Source organism: Hydractinia symbiolongicarpus, chromosome 2, assembly GCF_029227915.1.
Source record: "Hydractinia symbiolongicarpus strain clone_291-10 chromosome 2, HSymV2.1, whole genome shotgun sequence".
In the NCBI taxonomy this organism is placed as follows: Eukaryota; Metazoa; Cnidaria; class Hydrozoa; order Anthoathecata; family Hydractiniidae; genus Hydractinia; species Hydractinia symbiolongicarpus.
In genome coordinates, this window is record NC_079876.1 from 29,497,504 (window position 1) to 29,511,635 (window position 14,132).

General features: G+C 40.0%; 14 non-coding genes across 14 annotated transcripts; all 14 read right to left on the reverse strand.

Moving 5' to 3' along the window:
• Positions 1 to 493: 493 nt before the first annotated feature.
• Positions 494 to 576, reverse strand: Trnal-uaa (transfer RNA leucine (anticodon UAA)). Its single transcript has one exon. It is a non-coding gene; the product is annotated as a tRNA-Leu (tRNA).
• Positions 577 to 945: 369 nt separating this feature from the next.
• Trnal-uaa (transfer RNA leucine (anticodon UAA)) lies at positions 946 to 1,028 on the reverse strand. Its single transcript has one exon. It is a non-coding gene; the product is annotated as a tRNA-Leu (tRNA).
• Positions 1,029 to 2,306: 1,278 nt separating this feature from the next.
• On the reverse strand, positions 2,307 to 2,389 carry Trnal-uaa (transfer RNA leucine (anticodon UAA)). The gene has a single exon. It is a non-coding gene; the product is annotated as a tRNA-Leu (tRNA).
• Positions 2,390 to 2,760: 371 nt separating this feature from the next.
• On the reverse strand, positions 2,761 to 2,843 carry Trnal-uaa (transfer RNA leucine (anticodon UAA)). The gene has a single exon. It is a non-coding gene; the product is annotated as a tRNA-Leu (tRNA).
• An 823-nt stretch (positions 2,844 to 3,666) lies between these two features.
• Trnal-uaa (transfer RNA leucine (anticodon UAA)) lies at positions 3,667 to 3,749 on the reverse strand. The gene has a single exon. It is a non-coding gene; the product is annotated as a tRNA-Leu (tRNA).
• A 1,278-nt stretch (positions 3,750 to 5,027) lies between these two features.
• On the reverse strand, positions 5,028 to 5,110 carry Trnal-uaa (transfer RNA leucine (anticodon UAA)). The gene has a single exon. It is a non-coding gene; the product is annotated as a tRNA-Leu (tRNA).
• Positions 5,111 to 5,481: 371 nt separating this feature from the next.
• Positions 5,482 to 5,564, reverse strand: Trnal-uaa (transfer RNA leucine (anticodon UAA)). Its single transcript has one exon. It is a non-coding gene; the product is annotated as a tRNA-Leu (tRNA).
• Positions 5,565 to 6,387: 823 nt separating this feature from the next.
• Positions 6,388 to 6,470, reverse strand: Trnal-uaa (transfer RNA leucine (anticodon UAA)). Its single transcript has one exon. It is a non-coding gene; the product is annotated as a tRNA-Leu (tRNA).
• A 370-nt stretch (positions 6,471 to 6,840) lies between these two features.
• Positions 6,841 to 6,923, reverse strand: Trnal-uaa (transfer RNA leucine (anticodon UAA)). The gene has a single exon. It is a non-coding gene; the product is annotated as a tRNA-Leu (tRNA).
• A 370-nt stretch (positions 6,924 to 7,293) lies between these two features.
• Trnal-uaa (transfer RNA leucine (anticodon UAA)) lies at positions 7,294 to 7,376 on the reverse strand. The gene has a single exon. It is a non-coding gene; the product is annotated as a tRNA-Leu (tRNA).
• A 1,275-nt stretch (positions 7,377 to 8,651) lies between these two features.
• Positions 8,652 to 8,734, reverse strand: Trnal-uaa (transfer RNA leucine (anticodon UAA)). Its single transcript has one exon. It is a non-coding gene; the product is annotated as a tRNA-Leu (tRNA).
• A 370-nt stretch (positions 8,735 to 9,104) lies between these two features.
• Trnal-uaa (transfer RNA leucine (anticodon UAA)) lies at positions 9,105 to 9,187 on the reverse strand. Its single transcript has one exon. It is a non-coding gene; the product is annotated as a tRNA-Leu (tRNA).
• A 1,276-nt stretch (positions 9,188 to 10,463) lies between these two features.
• Trnal-uaa (transfer RNA leucine (anticodon UAA)) lies at positions 10,464 to 10,546 on the reverse strand. Its single transcript has one exon. It is a non-coding gene; the product is annotated as a tRNA-Leu (tRNA).
• An 822-nt stretch (positions 10,547 to 11,368) lies between these two features.
• On the reverse strand, positions 11,369 to 11,451 carry Trnal-uaa (transfer RNA leucine (anticodon UAA)). The gene has a single exon. It is a non-coding gene; the product is annotated as a tRNA-Leu (tRNA).
• Between the last annotated feature and the right edge of the window lie 2,681 nt (positions 11,452 to 14,132).

The following is a 14,132-nucleotide window of genomic DNA, read 5'->3' on the forward strand; positions in this document are numbered from 1 at the left end:
TGAAAATTTGAGATATGGAAGGAATAATTGCGCATTGTGAAATAACGACTGGTACAACTATTGCAGCTGTTCTATTTCTCCAGGTTCGATACTTCGCCAGAACGTGTCATGGCAAACACATTTCCACGTTTAAACTCTCCAAGCATCCTTCAATCATCTTATCACCCAGATAAACCTAGCTAATACCGGAATCGTGCAAGAGCATTACCATTTGACGACCTTCAGACTTTTCAATTGTCTGCCGTTTTGATAACTCAACAGATTGACTGGATCTGCAAACAAGTATGGTAATATCTGTGATTTTGAGTTTGAAAATTTGAGACATGGAGGGAATAATTGCGCATTGTAAAATAACGGCTGGTACAACTATTGCAGCTGTTCTACCTCTCCAAGTTCGATACTTCGCCACAACGTGCCATGGCAAACACATTTCCACGATTAAAACTCTACAATCATCCCTCAATCTTCTTATCACACAGGTTAGCCTAGCTAATACCACAGGTGGGGTTCGAACCCACGCGGACAATCGTCCATTGGAACTTAAGTCCAACGCCTTAACCACTCGGCCACCCTGGTTGAAATTTCACGTTACCAAGGTTGCTTGAACTTGGAAAACGTACTGGCAATGAACCTCCGTATTCTAAATCGCGCAAGAGCACTACCATTTGACGACCTTCCGATTTTTCAATAATTTGCCCTTTTGATAACTCAACAAAATGAATGGAACTGCAAAATGGGATGGTAATATTTAGGATTTTGAGTTTGAAAGTTTCAGATATGGAAGGTATTATTGCGTATCGTGAAGTAACGGCTGGTAGAATTATTGGGGTATTCTATTTTGCCCTGTGCGATAATTCAACACAACGTATCATGTTAACACATTTCCACGGTTAAAACTCTCCAACCATCCCTCAATCTTCTTATCACACAGGTTAGCCTAGCTAATACCAGAGGTGGGGTTCGAACCCACGCGGACAATCGTCCATTGGAACTTAAGTCCAACGCCTTAACCACTCGGCCACCCTGGTTGAAATTTCAAGTTAATAAGGTTACTTGAACTTGGAAAAAGTACTGGCAATGAATCTTATTATTTTAAATCGCGCAAGAGCATTACCATTTGACGACCTTCAGACTTTTCAATAATTTGCCGTTTTGATAACTCAACAGATTGACTGGAACTGCAAAAAAGTATGGTAATATCTGTGATTTTGAGTTTGCAAGTTTAAGACATGGAAGGAATAATTGCGCATTGTGAAATAACGGCTGGTACAACTATTGCAGCTGTTCTACCTCTGCAAGCTCGATACTTCGCCACAACGTGTCATGGCAAACACATTTCCACGATTAAAACTCTACAAGCATCCCTCAATCTTCTTATCACACAGGTTAGCCTAGCTAATACCAGAGGTGGTGTTCGAACCCATACGTACACTAGTCCATTGGAACTTAAGTCCAACGCCTTAACCACTCGGCCACCCTGGTTGAAATTTCAGGTTAATAAGGTTACTTGATCTCGGAAAAAGTACTGGGAATGAACCTTAGTATTTTAAATCGTGCAAGAGCATTAACATCTGTCGATCTTCTTATTTCTTTAATAATTTGCCGTTTTGATAATTCAACAAATTGACTGGAACTGCAAAAAAGTATGGTAATATTTGGGATTTTGAGTTTGAAAATTTGAGATATGGAAGGAATAATTGCGCATTGTGAAATAACGGCTGGTACAACTATTGCAGCTGTTCTATTTCTCCAGGTTCGATACTTCGCCAGAACGTGTCATGGCAAACACATTTCCACGTTTAAATTCTCCAAGCATCCTTCAATCATCTTATCACCCAGATAAACCTAGCTAATACCGGAGGTTAGGTTCGAACCCACGCGGACAATCGTCCATTGGAACATAAGTCCAACGCCTTAACCACTCGGCCACCCTGGTTGAAATTTCAGGTTACCAAGGTTACTTGAACTTTGAAAACGTACTGGCAATGAACCTTAGTAATCTAAATCGCGCAAGAGCACTACCATTTGACGACCTTTAGATTTTTCAATAATTTGCCCTTCTGATAACTCAACAAAATGAATGGAACTGCAAAATGGGATGGTAATATTTGGGATTTTAAGTTTGAAAGTTTCAGATATGGAAGGCATTATTGCGTATCGTGAAGTAACGGCTGGTAGAATTATTGGGGCTATTCTATTTTGCCTTGTGGGATAATTCAACACAACGTATCATGTTAACACATTTCCACGGTTAAAACTCTCCAAGCATCCTTCAATCTTCTTATCACACAGGTTAGCCTAGCTAATACCAGAGGTGGGGTTCGAACCCATGCGGACAATAGTCCATTGGAACTTAAGTCCAACGCCTTAACCACTCGGCCACCCTGGTTGAAATTTCAAGTTAATAAGGTTACTTGAACTTGGAAAAAGTACTGGAAATGAATCTTATTTTTTTAAATCGCGCAAGAGCATTACCATTTGACGACCTTCAGACTTTTCAATTATTTGCCGTTTTGATAACTCAACAGATTGACTGGAACTGCAAACAAGTATGGTAATATCTGTGATTTTGAGTTTAAAAATTTGAGACATGGAAGGAATAATTGCGCATTGTAAAATAACGGCTGGTACAACTATTGCAGCTGTTCTATCTCTCCAATTTCGATACTTCGCCACAACGTGTCATGGCAAACACATTTCCACGATTAAAACTCTACAAGCATCCCTCAATCTTCTTATCACACAGGTCAGCCTAGCTAATACCAGAGGTGGGGTTCGAACCAACGCGGACAATCGTCCATTGGAACTTAAGTCCAACACCTTAACCACTCGGCCACCCTGGTTGAACATTCAGGTTAATAAGGTTACTTGAATTTGGAAAGGGTACGGGAAATGAACCTTAGTATTCTAAATCGCCCAAGAGCATTACCATTTGACGAATTTCAGATTTTTTAATAATTTTCTATTTTGATAGCTCAACAAAGTGAATGGAGCTGCAAAAAAGGATGGTAATATTTGGGATTTGGAGTTTGAATGTTTGAGATATGGAAGGCATTATTGCGCATCGTGAAGTAACGGCTGGTACAACTATTTCAGCTGTTCTATTTCTCCAGGTTCGATACTTCGCCAAAACGTGTCATGGCAAACACATTTCCACGTTTAATTTCTCCAAGCATTCTTCAATCATCTTGTCACCCAGATAAACCTAGCTAATACCTGATGTGGGGTTCGAACCCACGCGGAAATTCGTCCATTGGAACTTAAGTCCAACGCCTTAACCACTCGGCCACCCTGGTTGAAATTTCAGGTTACCAAGGTTACTTGAACTTGGAAAACGTACTGGCAATAAACCTTAGTATTCTAAATCGTGCAAGAGCACTACCATTTGACGACATTCAGATTTTTCAATAATTTGCCCTCTTGATAACTCAACAAAATGAATGGAACTGCAAAATGGGACGGTAATACTTGGGATTTTGAGTTTGAAAGTTTCAGATATGGAAGGCATTATTGCGTATCGTGAAGTAACGGCTGGTAGAATTATTGGGGCTATTCTATTTTGCCCTGTGGAATAATTCAACGCAACGTATCATGTTAACACATTTCCACGGTTAAAACTCTCCAAGTGTTCCTCTATCTTCTTATCACACAAGTTAGCCTAGCTAATACCAGAGGTGGGCTTCGAACCCACGCGGACAATCGTCCATTGGAACTTAAGTCCAACGCCTTAACCACTCGGCCACCCTGGTTGAAATTTCAAGTTAATAAGGTTACTTGAACTTGGAAAAAGTACTGGCAATGAATCTTATTATTTTAAATCGCGCAAGAGCATTACCATTTGACGACCTTCAGACTTTTCAATAATTTGCCGTTTTGATAACTCAACAGATTGACTGGAACTGCAAAAAAGTATGGTAATATCTGTGATTTTGAGTTTGCAAGTTTAAGACATGGAAGGAATAATTGCGCATTGTGAAATAACGGCTGGTACAACTATTGCAGCTGTTCTACCTCTGCAAGCTCGATACTTCGCCACAACGTGTCATGGCAAACACATTTCCACGATTAAAACTCTACAAGCATCCCTCAATCTTCTTATCACACAGGTTAGCCTAGCTAATACCAGAGGTGGTGTTCGAACCCATACGTACACTAGTCCATTGGAACTTAAGTCCAACGCCTTAACCACTCGGCCACCCTGGTTGAAATTTCAGGTTAATAAGGTTACTTGATCTCGGAAAAAGTACTGGGAATGAACCTTAGTATTTTAAATCGTGCAAGAGCATTAACATCTGTCGATCTTCTTATTTCTTTAATAATTTGCCGTTTTGATAATTCAACAAATTGACTGGAACTGCAAAAAAGTATGGTAATATTTGGGATTTTGAGTTTGAAAATTTGAGATATGGAAGGAATAATTGCGCATTGTGAAATAACGGCTGGTACAACTATTGCAGCTGTTCTATTTCTCCAGGTTCGATACTTCGCCAGAACGTGTCATGGCAAACACATTTCCACGTTTAAATTCTCCAAGCATCCTTCAATCATCTTATCACCCAGATAAACCTAGCTAATACCGGAGGTTAGGTTCGAACCCACGCGGACAATCGTCCATTGGAACATAAGTCCAACGCCTTAACCACTCGGCCACCCTGGTTGAAATTTCAGGTTACCAAGGTTACTTGAACTTTGAAAACGTACTGGCAATGAACCTTAGTAATCTAAATCGCGCAAGAGCACTACCATTTGACGACCTTTAGATTTTTCAATAATTTGCCCTTCTGATAACTCAACAAAATGAATGGAACTGCAAAATGGGATGGTAATATTTGGGATTTTAAGTTTGAAAGTTTCAGATATGGAAGGCATTATTGCGTATCGTGAAGTAACGGCTGGTAGAATTATTGGGGCTATTCTATTTTGCCTTGTGGGATAATTCAACACAACGTATCATGTTAACACATTTCCACGGTTAAAACTCTCCAAGCATCCTTCAATCTTCTTATCACACAGGTTAGCCTAGCTAATACCAGAGGTGGGGTTCGAACCCATGCGGACAATAGTCCATTGGAACTTAAGTCCAACGCCTTAACCACTCGGCCACCCTGGTTGAAATTTGAAGTTAATAAGGTTACTTGAACTTGGAAAAAGTACTGGAAATGAATCTTATTTTTTTAAATCGCGCAAGAGCATTACCATTTGACGACCTTCAGACTTTTCAATTATTTGCCGTTTTGATAACTCAACAGATTGACTGGAACTGCAAACAAGTATGGTAATATCTGTGATTTTGAGTTTAAAAATTTGAGACATGGAAGGAATAATTGCGCATTGTAAAATAACGGCTGGTACAACTATTGCAGCTGTTCTATCTCTCCAATTTCGATACTTCGCCACAACGTGTCATGGCAAACACATTTCCACGATTAAAACTCTACAAGCATCCCTCAATCTTCTTATCACACAGGTCAGCCTAGCTAATACCAGAGGTGGGGTTCGAACCAACGCGGACAATCGTCCATTGGAACTTAAGTCCAACACCTTAACCACTCGGCCACCCTGGTTGAACATTCAGGTTAATAAGGTTACTTGAATTTGGAAAGGGTACGGGAAATGAACCTTAGTATTCTAAATCGCCCAAGAGCATTACCATTTGACGAATTTCAGATTTTTTAATAATTTTCTATTTTGATAGCTCAACAAAGTGAATGGAGCTGCAAAAAAGGATGGTAATATTTGGGATTTGGAGTTTGAATGTTTGAGATATGGAAGGCATTATTGCGCATCGTGAAGTAACGGCTGGTACAACTATTTCAGCTGTTCTATTTCTCCAGGTTCGATACTTCGCCAAAACGTGTCATGGCAAACACATTTCCACGTTTAATTTCTCCAAGCATTCTTCAATCATCTTGTCACCCAGATAAACCTAGCTAATACCTGATGTGGGGTTCGAACCCACGCGGAAATTCGTCCATTGGAACTTAAGTCCAACGCCTTAACCACTCGGCCACCCTGGTTGAAATTTCAGGTTACCAAGGTTACTTGAACTTGGAAAACGTACTGGCAATAAACCTTAGTATTCTAAATCGTGCAAGAGCACTACCATTTGACGACATTCAGATTTTTCAATAATTTGCCCTCTTGATAACTCAACAAAATGAATGGAACTGCAAAATGGGACGGTAATACTTGGGATTTTGAGTTTGAAAGTTTCAGATATGGAAGGCATTATTGCGTATCGTGAAGTAACGGCTGGTAGAATTATTGGGGCTATTCTATTTTGCCCTGTGGAATAATTCAACGCAACGTATCATGTTAACACATTTCCACGGTTAAAACTCTCCAAGTGTTCCTCTATCTTCTTATCACACAAGTTAGCCTAGCTAATACCAGAGGTGGGGTTGGAACCCATGCGGACCATAGTCCATTGGAACTTAAGTCCAACGCCTTAACCACTCGGCCACCCTGGTTGAAATTTCAGGTTACCAAGGTTACTTGAACTTGGAAAACGTACTGGCAATGAACCTTAGTATTCTAAATCGTGCAAGAGCACTACCATTTGACGACCTTCAGATTTTTCAATACTTTGCCCTTTTGATAACTCAACAAAATGAATGGAATTGCAAAATGGGATGGTAATACTTGGGATTTTGAGTTTGAAAGTTTCAGATATGGAAGGCATTATTGCGTATCGTGAAGTAACGGTTGGTAGAATTATTGGGGCTATTCTGTTTTGCCCTGTGGGATAATTCAACACAACATATCATGTTAACACATTTCCACGGTTAAAACTCTCCAAACATCCCTCAATCTTCTTATCACACAGGTTAGCCTAGCTAACACCAGAGGTGGGGTTCGAACCCACGCGGACAATCGTCCATTGTAACTTAAGTCCAACGCCTTAACCACTCGGCCACCCTGGTTGAAATATCAGGTTACCAAGGTTACTTGAACTTGGAAAACGTACTGGCAATGAACCTTAGTATTCTAAATCGTGCAAGAGCACTACCATTTGACGACCTTCAGATTTTTCAATAATTTGCCCTTTTGATAACTCAACAAAATGAATGGAACTGCAAAATGGGGTGGTAATATTTAGGATTTTGAGTTTGAAAGTTTCAGATATGGAAGGCATTATTGCGTATCGTGAAGTAACGGCTGGTAAATTTATTGGCGGTATTCTATTTTGCCCTGTGGAATAATTCAACGCAACGTATCATGTTAACACATTTCCACGGTTAAAACTCTCCAAGTATTCCTCTATCTTCTTATCACACAGGTTAGCCTAGCTAATACCAGAGGTGGGGTTGGAACCCATGCGGACCATAGTCCATTGGAACTTAAGTCCAACGCCTTAACCACTCGGCCACCCTGGTTGAACATTCAGGTTAATAAGGTTACTTGAATTTGGAAAGGGTACGGGAAATGAACCTTAGTATTCTAAATCGCCCAAGAGCATTACCATTTGACGAATTTCAGATTTTTTAATAACTTTCTATTTTGATAGCTCAACAAAGTGAATGGAGCTGCAAAAAAGGATGGTAATATTTGGGATTTGGAGTTTGAATGTTTGAGATATGGAAGGCATTATTGCGCATCGTGAAGTAACGGGTGGTACAACTATTTCAGCTGTTCTATTTCTCCATGTTCGATACTTCGCCAAAACGTGTCATGGCAAACACATTTTCACGTTTAATTTCTCCAAGCATCCTTCAATCATCTTGTCACCCAGATAAACCTAGCTAATACCTGATGGGGGGTTCGAACCCACGCGGACAATCGTCCATTGTAACTTAAGTCCAACGCCTTAACCACTCGGCCACCCTGGTTGAAATATCAGGTTACCAAGGTTACTTGAACTTGGAAAACGTACTGGCAATGAACCTTAGTATTCTAAATCGTGCAAGAGCACTACCATTTGACGACTTTCAGATTTTTTAATAGATTGCCCTTTTGATAACTCAACAAAATGAATGGAACTGCAAAATGGGATGGTACTATTTGGGATTTTGAGTTTGAAAGTTTCAGATATGGAAGGCATTATTGCGTATCGTGAAGTAACGGATAGTAAAATTATTGGCGCTATTCTATTTTGCCCTGTGGGATAATTCAACACAACGTATCATTTTAACACATTACCACGGTTTAAACTTTCCAAGCATCCCTCAATCTTCTTATCACACAGTTTAGCCTAGCTAATACCATAGATTGGGTTGAAACCATGTGGACAATAGTCCATTGGAACTTAAGTCTAACGCCTTAACCACTCGGCCACCCTGGTTGAAATTTCAGGTTACCAAGGTTATTTGAACTTGGAAAACGTACTGGCAATGAACCTTAGTATTCTAAATCGCGCAAGAGCACTACCATTTGACGACCTTCAGATTTTTCAATAATTTGCCCTTTTGATAACTCAGCAAAATGAATGGAACTGCAAAATGGGGTGGTAATATTTAGGATTTTGAGTTTGAAAGTTTCCGATATGGAAGGCATTATTGCGTATCGTGAAGTAACGGCTGGTAAATTTATTGGCGGTATTCTATTTTGCCCTGTGGAATAATTCAACGCAACGTATCATGTTAACACATTTCCACGGTTAAAACTCTCCAAGTATTCCTCTATCTTCTTATCACACAGGTTAGCCTAGCTAATACCAGAGGTGGGGTTGGAACCCATGCGGACCATAGTCCATTGGAACTTAAGTCCAACGCCTTAACCACTCGGCCACCCTGGTTGAAAATTCAGGTTAATAAGGTTACTTGAACTTGGAAAGGGTACGGGAAATGAACCTTAGTATTCTAAATCGCCCAAGAGCATTACCATTTGACGAACTTCAGATTTTTCACTAATTTGCCCTTTTGATAACTCAACAAAATGAATGGAACTGCAAAATGGGATGGTAATATTTGGGATTTTGAGTTTGAAAGTTTCAGATATGGAAGGCATTATTGCGTATAGTGAAGTAACGGCTGGTAGAATTACTGGGGTTATTCTATTTTGCCCTGTGGGATAATTCAACACAACGTATCATGTTAACACATTTCCACGGTTAAAACTCTCCAATCATCCCTCAATCTTCTTATCACACAGGTTAGCCTAGCTAGTACCAGAGGTGGGGTTCGAACCCACGCGGACAAACGTCCATTGGAACTTAAGTCCAACGCCTTAACCACTCGGCCACCCTGGTTGAAAATTCAGGTTAATAAGGTTACTTGAACTTGGAAAGGGTACGGGAAATGAACCTTAGTATTCTAAATCGCCCAAGAGCATTACCATTTGACGAATTTCAGATTTGATAATAACTTTCTATTTTGATAGCTCAACAAAGTGAATGGAGCTGCAAAAAAGGATGGTAATATTTGGGATTTGGAGTTTGAATGTTTGAGATATGGAAGGCATTATTACGCATCGTGAAGTAACGGCTGGTACAACTATTTCAGCTGTTCTATTTCTCCAGGTTCGATACTTCGCCAAAACGTGTCATGGCAAACACATTTTCACGTTTAATTTCTCCAAGCATCCTTCAATCATCTTGTCACCCAGATAAACCTAGCTAATACCTGATGGGGGGTTCGAACCCACGCAGACAATCTTCCATTGGAACTTAAGTCCAACGCCTTAACCACTCGGCCACCCTGGTTGAAATTTCAGGTTACCAAGGTTACTTGAACTTGGAAAACGTACTGGCAATAAACCTTAGTATTCTAAATCGTGCAAGAGCACTACCATTTGACGACCTTCAGATTTTTCAATAATTTGCCCTTTTGATAACTCAACAAAATGAATGGAACTGCAAAATGGGACGGTAATACTTGGGATTTTGAGTTTGAAAGTTTCAGATATGGAAGGCATTATTGCGTATCGTGAAGTAACGGCTGGTAGAATTATTGGGGCTATTCTATTTTGCCCTGTGGAATAATTCAACGCAACGTATCATGTTAACACATTTCCACGGTTAAAACTCTCCAAGTATTCCTCTATTTTCTTATCACACAGGTTAGCCTAGCTAATACCAGAGGTGGGGTTGGAACTCATGCGGACCATAGTCCATTGGAACTTAAGTCCAACGCCTTAACCACTCGGCCACCCTGGTTGAAATTTCAGGTTACCAAGGTTACTTGAACTTGGAAAACGTACTGGCAATGAACCTTAGTATTCTAAATCGTGCAAGAGCACTACCATTTGACAAACTTCAGATTTTTCAATAATTTGCCCTTTTGATAACTCAACAAAATGAATGGAATTGCAAAATGGGATGGTAATACTTGGGATTTTGAGTTTGAAAGTTTCAGATATGGAAGGCATTATTGCGTATCGTGAAGTAACGGTTGGTAGAATTATTGGGGCTATTCTGTTTTGCCCTGTGGGATAATTCAACACAACATATCATGTTAACACATTTCCACGGTTAAAACTCTCCAAACATCCCTCAATCTTCTTATCACACAGGTTAGCCTAGCTAATACCAGAGGTGGGGTTCGAACCCACGCGGACAATCGTCCATTGTAACTTAAGTCCAACGCCTTAACCACTCGGCCACCCTGGTTGAAATTTCAGGTTACCAAGGTTACTTGAACTTGGAAAACGTACTGGCAATGAACCTTAGTATTCTAAATCGTGCAGGAGCACTACCATTTGACGACTTTCAGATTTTTTAATAGATTGCCCTTTTGATAACTCAACAAAATGAATGGAACTGCAAAATGGGATGGTACTATTTAGGATTTTGAGTTTGAAAGTTTCAGATATGGAAGGCATTATTGCGTATCGTGAAGTAACGGCTGGTAAAATTATTGGCGCTATTCTATTTTGCCCTGTGGGATAATTCAACACAACGTATCATTTTAACACATTTCCACGGTTTAAACTTTCCAAGCATCCCTCAATCTTCTTATCACACAGGTTAGCCTAGCTAATACCAGAGATGGGGTTGAAACCATGTGGACAATAGTCCATTGGAACTTAAGTCTAACGCGTTAACCACTCGGCCACCCTGGTTGAAATTTCAGGTTACCAAGGTTATTTAAACTTGGAAAACGTACTGGCAATGAACCTTAGTATTCTAAATCGCGCAAGAGCACTACCATTTGACGACCTTCAGATTTTTCAATAATTTGCCCTTTTGATAACTCAACAAAATGAATGGAATTGCAAAATGGGATGGTAATACTTGGGATTTTGAGTTTGAAAGTTTCAGATATGGAAGGCATTATTGCGTATCGTGAAGTAACGGTTGGTAGAATTATTGGGGCTATTCTGTTTTGCCCTGTGGGATAATTCAACACAACATATCATGTTAACACATTTCCACGGTTAAAACTCTCCAAACATCCCTCAATCTTCTTATCACACAGGTTAGCCTAGCTAATACCAGAGGTGGGGTTCGAACCCACGCGGACAATCGTCCATTGTAACTTAAGTCCAACGCCTTAACCACTCGGCCACCCTGGTTGAAATTTCAGGTTACCAAGGTTACTTGAACTTGGAAAACGTACTGGCAATGAACCTTAGTATTCTAAATCGTGCAGGAGCACTACCATTTGACGACTTTCAGATTTTTTAATAGATTGCCCTTTTGATAACTCAACAAAATGAATGGAACTGCAAAATGGGATGGTACTATTTGGGATTTTGAGTTTGAAAGTTTGAGATATGGAAGGCATTATTGCGTATCGTGAAGTAACGGCTGGTAGAACTATTGGGGCTATTCTATTTCGCCATGTGGGATAATTCAACACAACGTGTCATATTAACGCATTTCCACGGAAAAACCCTCCAAGCATCCCTCAATCTTCTTATCACACAGGTTAGCCTAGCTAATACCAGAGGTGAGGTTCGAACCCATACGGACAATAGACCATTGGAACTTAAGTCTAACGCCTTAACCACTTGGCCACCCTGGTTAAACATTCAGGTTAATAAGGTTACTTGAATTTGGAAAGGGTACGGGAAATGAACCTTAGTATTTTAAATCGCCCAAGAGCATTACCATTTGACGAACTTCAGATTTTGTAATAATTTTCCATCTTGATAGCTCAACAAAATGAATGGAGCTGCAAAAAAGGATGGTAATATTTGAGATTTGGAGTTTAAATGTTTGAGATATGAAAGGCATTATTGCGCATCGTGAAGTAACGGCTGGTAGAACTATTGGGGCTATTCAACTTCGCCATGTGGGATAATTCAACACAACGTGTCATGTTAACGCATTTCCACGGCAAAACCCTCCAAGCATCCCTCAATCTTCTTATCACACAGGTTAGCCTAGCTAATACCAGAGGTGAGGTTCGAACCCATACGGACAATAGTCCATTGGAACTTAAGTCCAACGCCTTAACCACTCGGCCACCCTAGTTGAAATTTCAGGTGACCAAGGCTACTTGAACTTGGAAAACGTACTGGCAATGAACCTTAGTATTCTAAATCGTGCAAGAGCACTACCATTTGACGACTTTCAGATTTTTTAATAGATTGCCCTTTTGAAAACTCAACAAAATGAATGGAACTGCAAAATGGGATGGTACTATTTGGGATTTTGAGTTTGAAAGTTTCAGATATGGAAGGCATTATTGCGTATCGTGAAGTAACGGCTGGTAAAATTATTGGGGCTATTCTATTTTGCCTTGTGGGATAATTCAACACAACGTATCATGTTAACACATTTCAACGGTTTAAACTCTCCAAGCATCCCTCAATCTTCTTATCACACAGGTTAGCCTAGCTAATACCAGAGGTGGTGTTTGAACCCATGCGGACAATAGACCATTGGAACTTAAGTCTAACGCCTTAACCACTCGGCCACCCTGGTTGAACATTCAGGTTAATAAGGTTACTTGAATTTGGAAAGGGTACGGGAAATGAACCTTAGTATTCTAAATCGCCCAAGAGCATTACCATTTGACGAACTTCAGATTTTGTAATAATTTTCCATCTTGATAGCTCAACAAAATGAATGGAACTGCAAAAAAGGATGGTAATATTTAGGATTTGGAGTTTGAATGTTTGAGATATGGAAGGCATTATTGCGCATCGTGAAGTAACGGCTGGTAGAACCATTGGGGCTATTCAACTTCGCCATGTGGGATAATTCAACACAACGTGTCATGTTAACGCATTTCAACGGCAAAACCCTCCAAGCATCCCTCAATCTTCTTATCACACAGGTTAGCCTAGCTATTACCAGAGGTGAGGTTCGAACCCATACGGACAATAGTCCATTGGAACTTAAGTCCAACGCCTTAACCACTCGGCCAACCTGGTTGAAATTTCAGGTTACCAAGGTTACTTCAACTTGGAAAACGTACTGGCAATGAACCTTAGTATTCTAAATCGTGCAGGAGCACTACCATTTGACGACTTTCAGATTTTTTAATAGATTGCCCTTTTGATAACTCAACAAAATGAATGGAACTGCAAAATGGGATGGTACTATTTGGGATTTTGAGTTTGAAAGTTTCAGATATGGAAGGCATTATTGCGTATCGTGAAGTAACGGCTGGTAAAATTATTGGCGCTATTCTATTTTGCCCTGTGGGATAATTCAACACAACGTATCATTTTAACACATTTCCACGGTTTAAACTTTCCAAGCATCCCTCAATCTTCTTATCACACAGGTTAGCCTAGCTAATACCAGAGATGGGGTTGAAACCATGTGGACAATAGTCCATTGGAACTTAAGTCTAACGCCTTAACCACTCGGCCACCCTGGTTGAAATTTCAGGTTACCAAGGTTATTTAAACTTGGAAAACGTACTGGCAATGAACCTTAGTATTCTAAATCGCGCAAGAGCACTACCATTTGACGACCTTCAGATTTTTCAATAATTTGCCCTTTTGATAACTCAACAAAATGAATGGAACTGCAAAATGGGATGGTAATATTTGGGATTTTGAGTTTGAAAGTTTCAGATATGGAAGGCATTATTGCGTATCGTGAAGTAACGGCTGGTAAATTTATTGGCGGTATTCTATTTTGCCCTGTGGAATAATTCAACGCAACGTATCATGTTAACACATTTCCACGGTTTAAACTTTCCAAGCATCCCTCAATCTTCTTATCACACAGGTTAGCCTAGCTAATACCAGAGATGGGGTTGAAACCATGTGGACAATAGTCCATTGGAACTAAA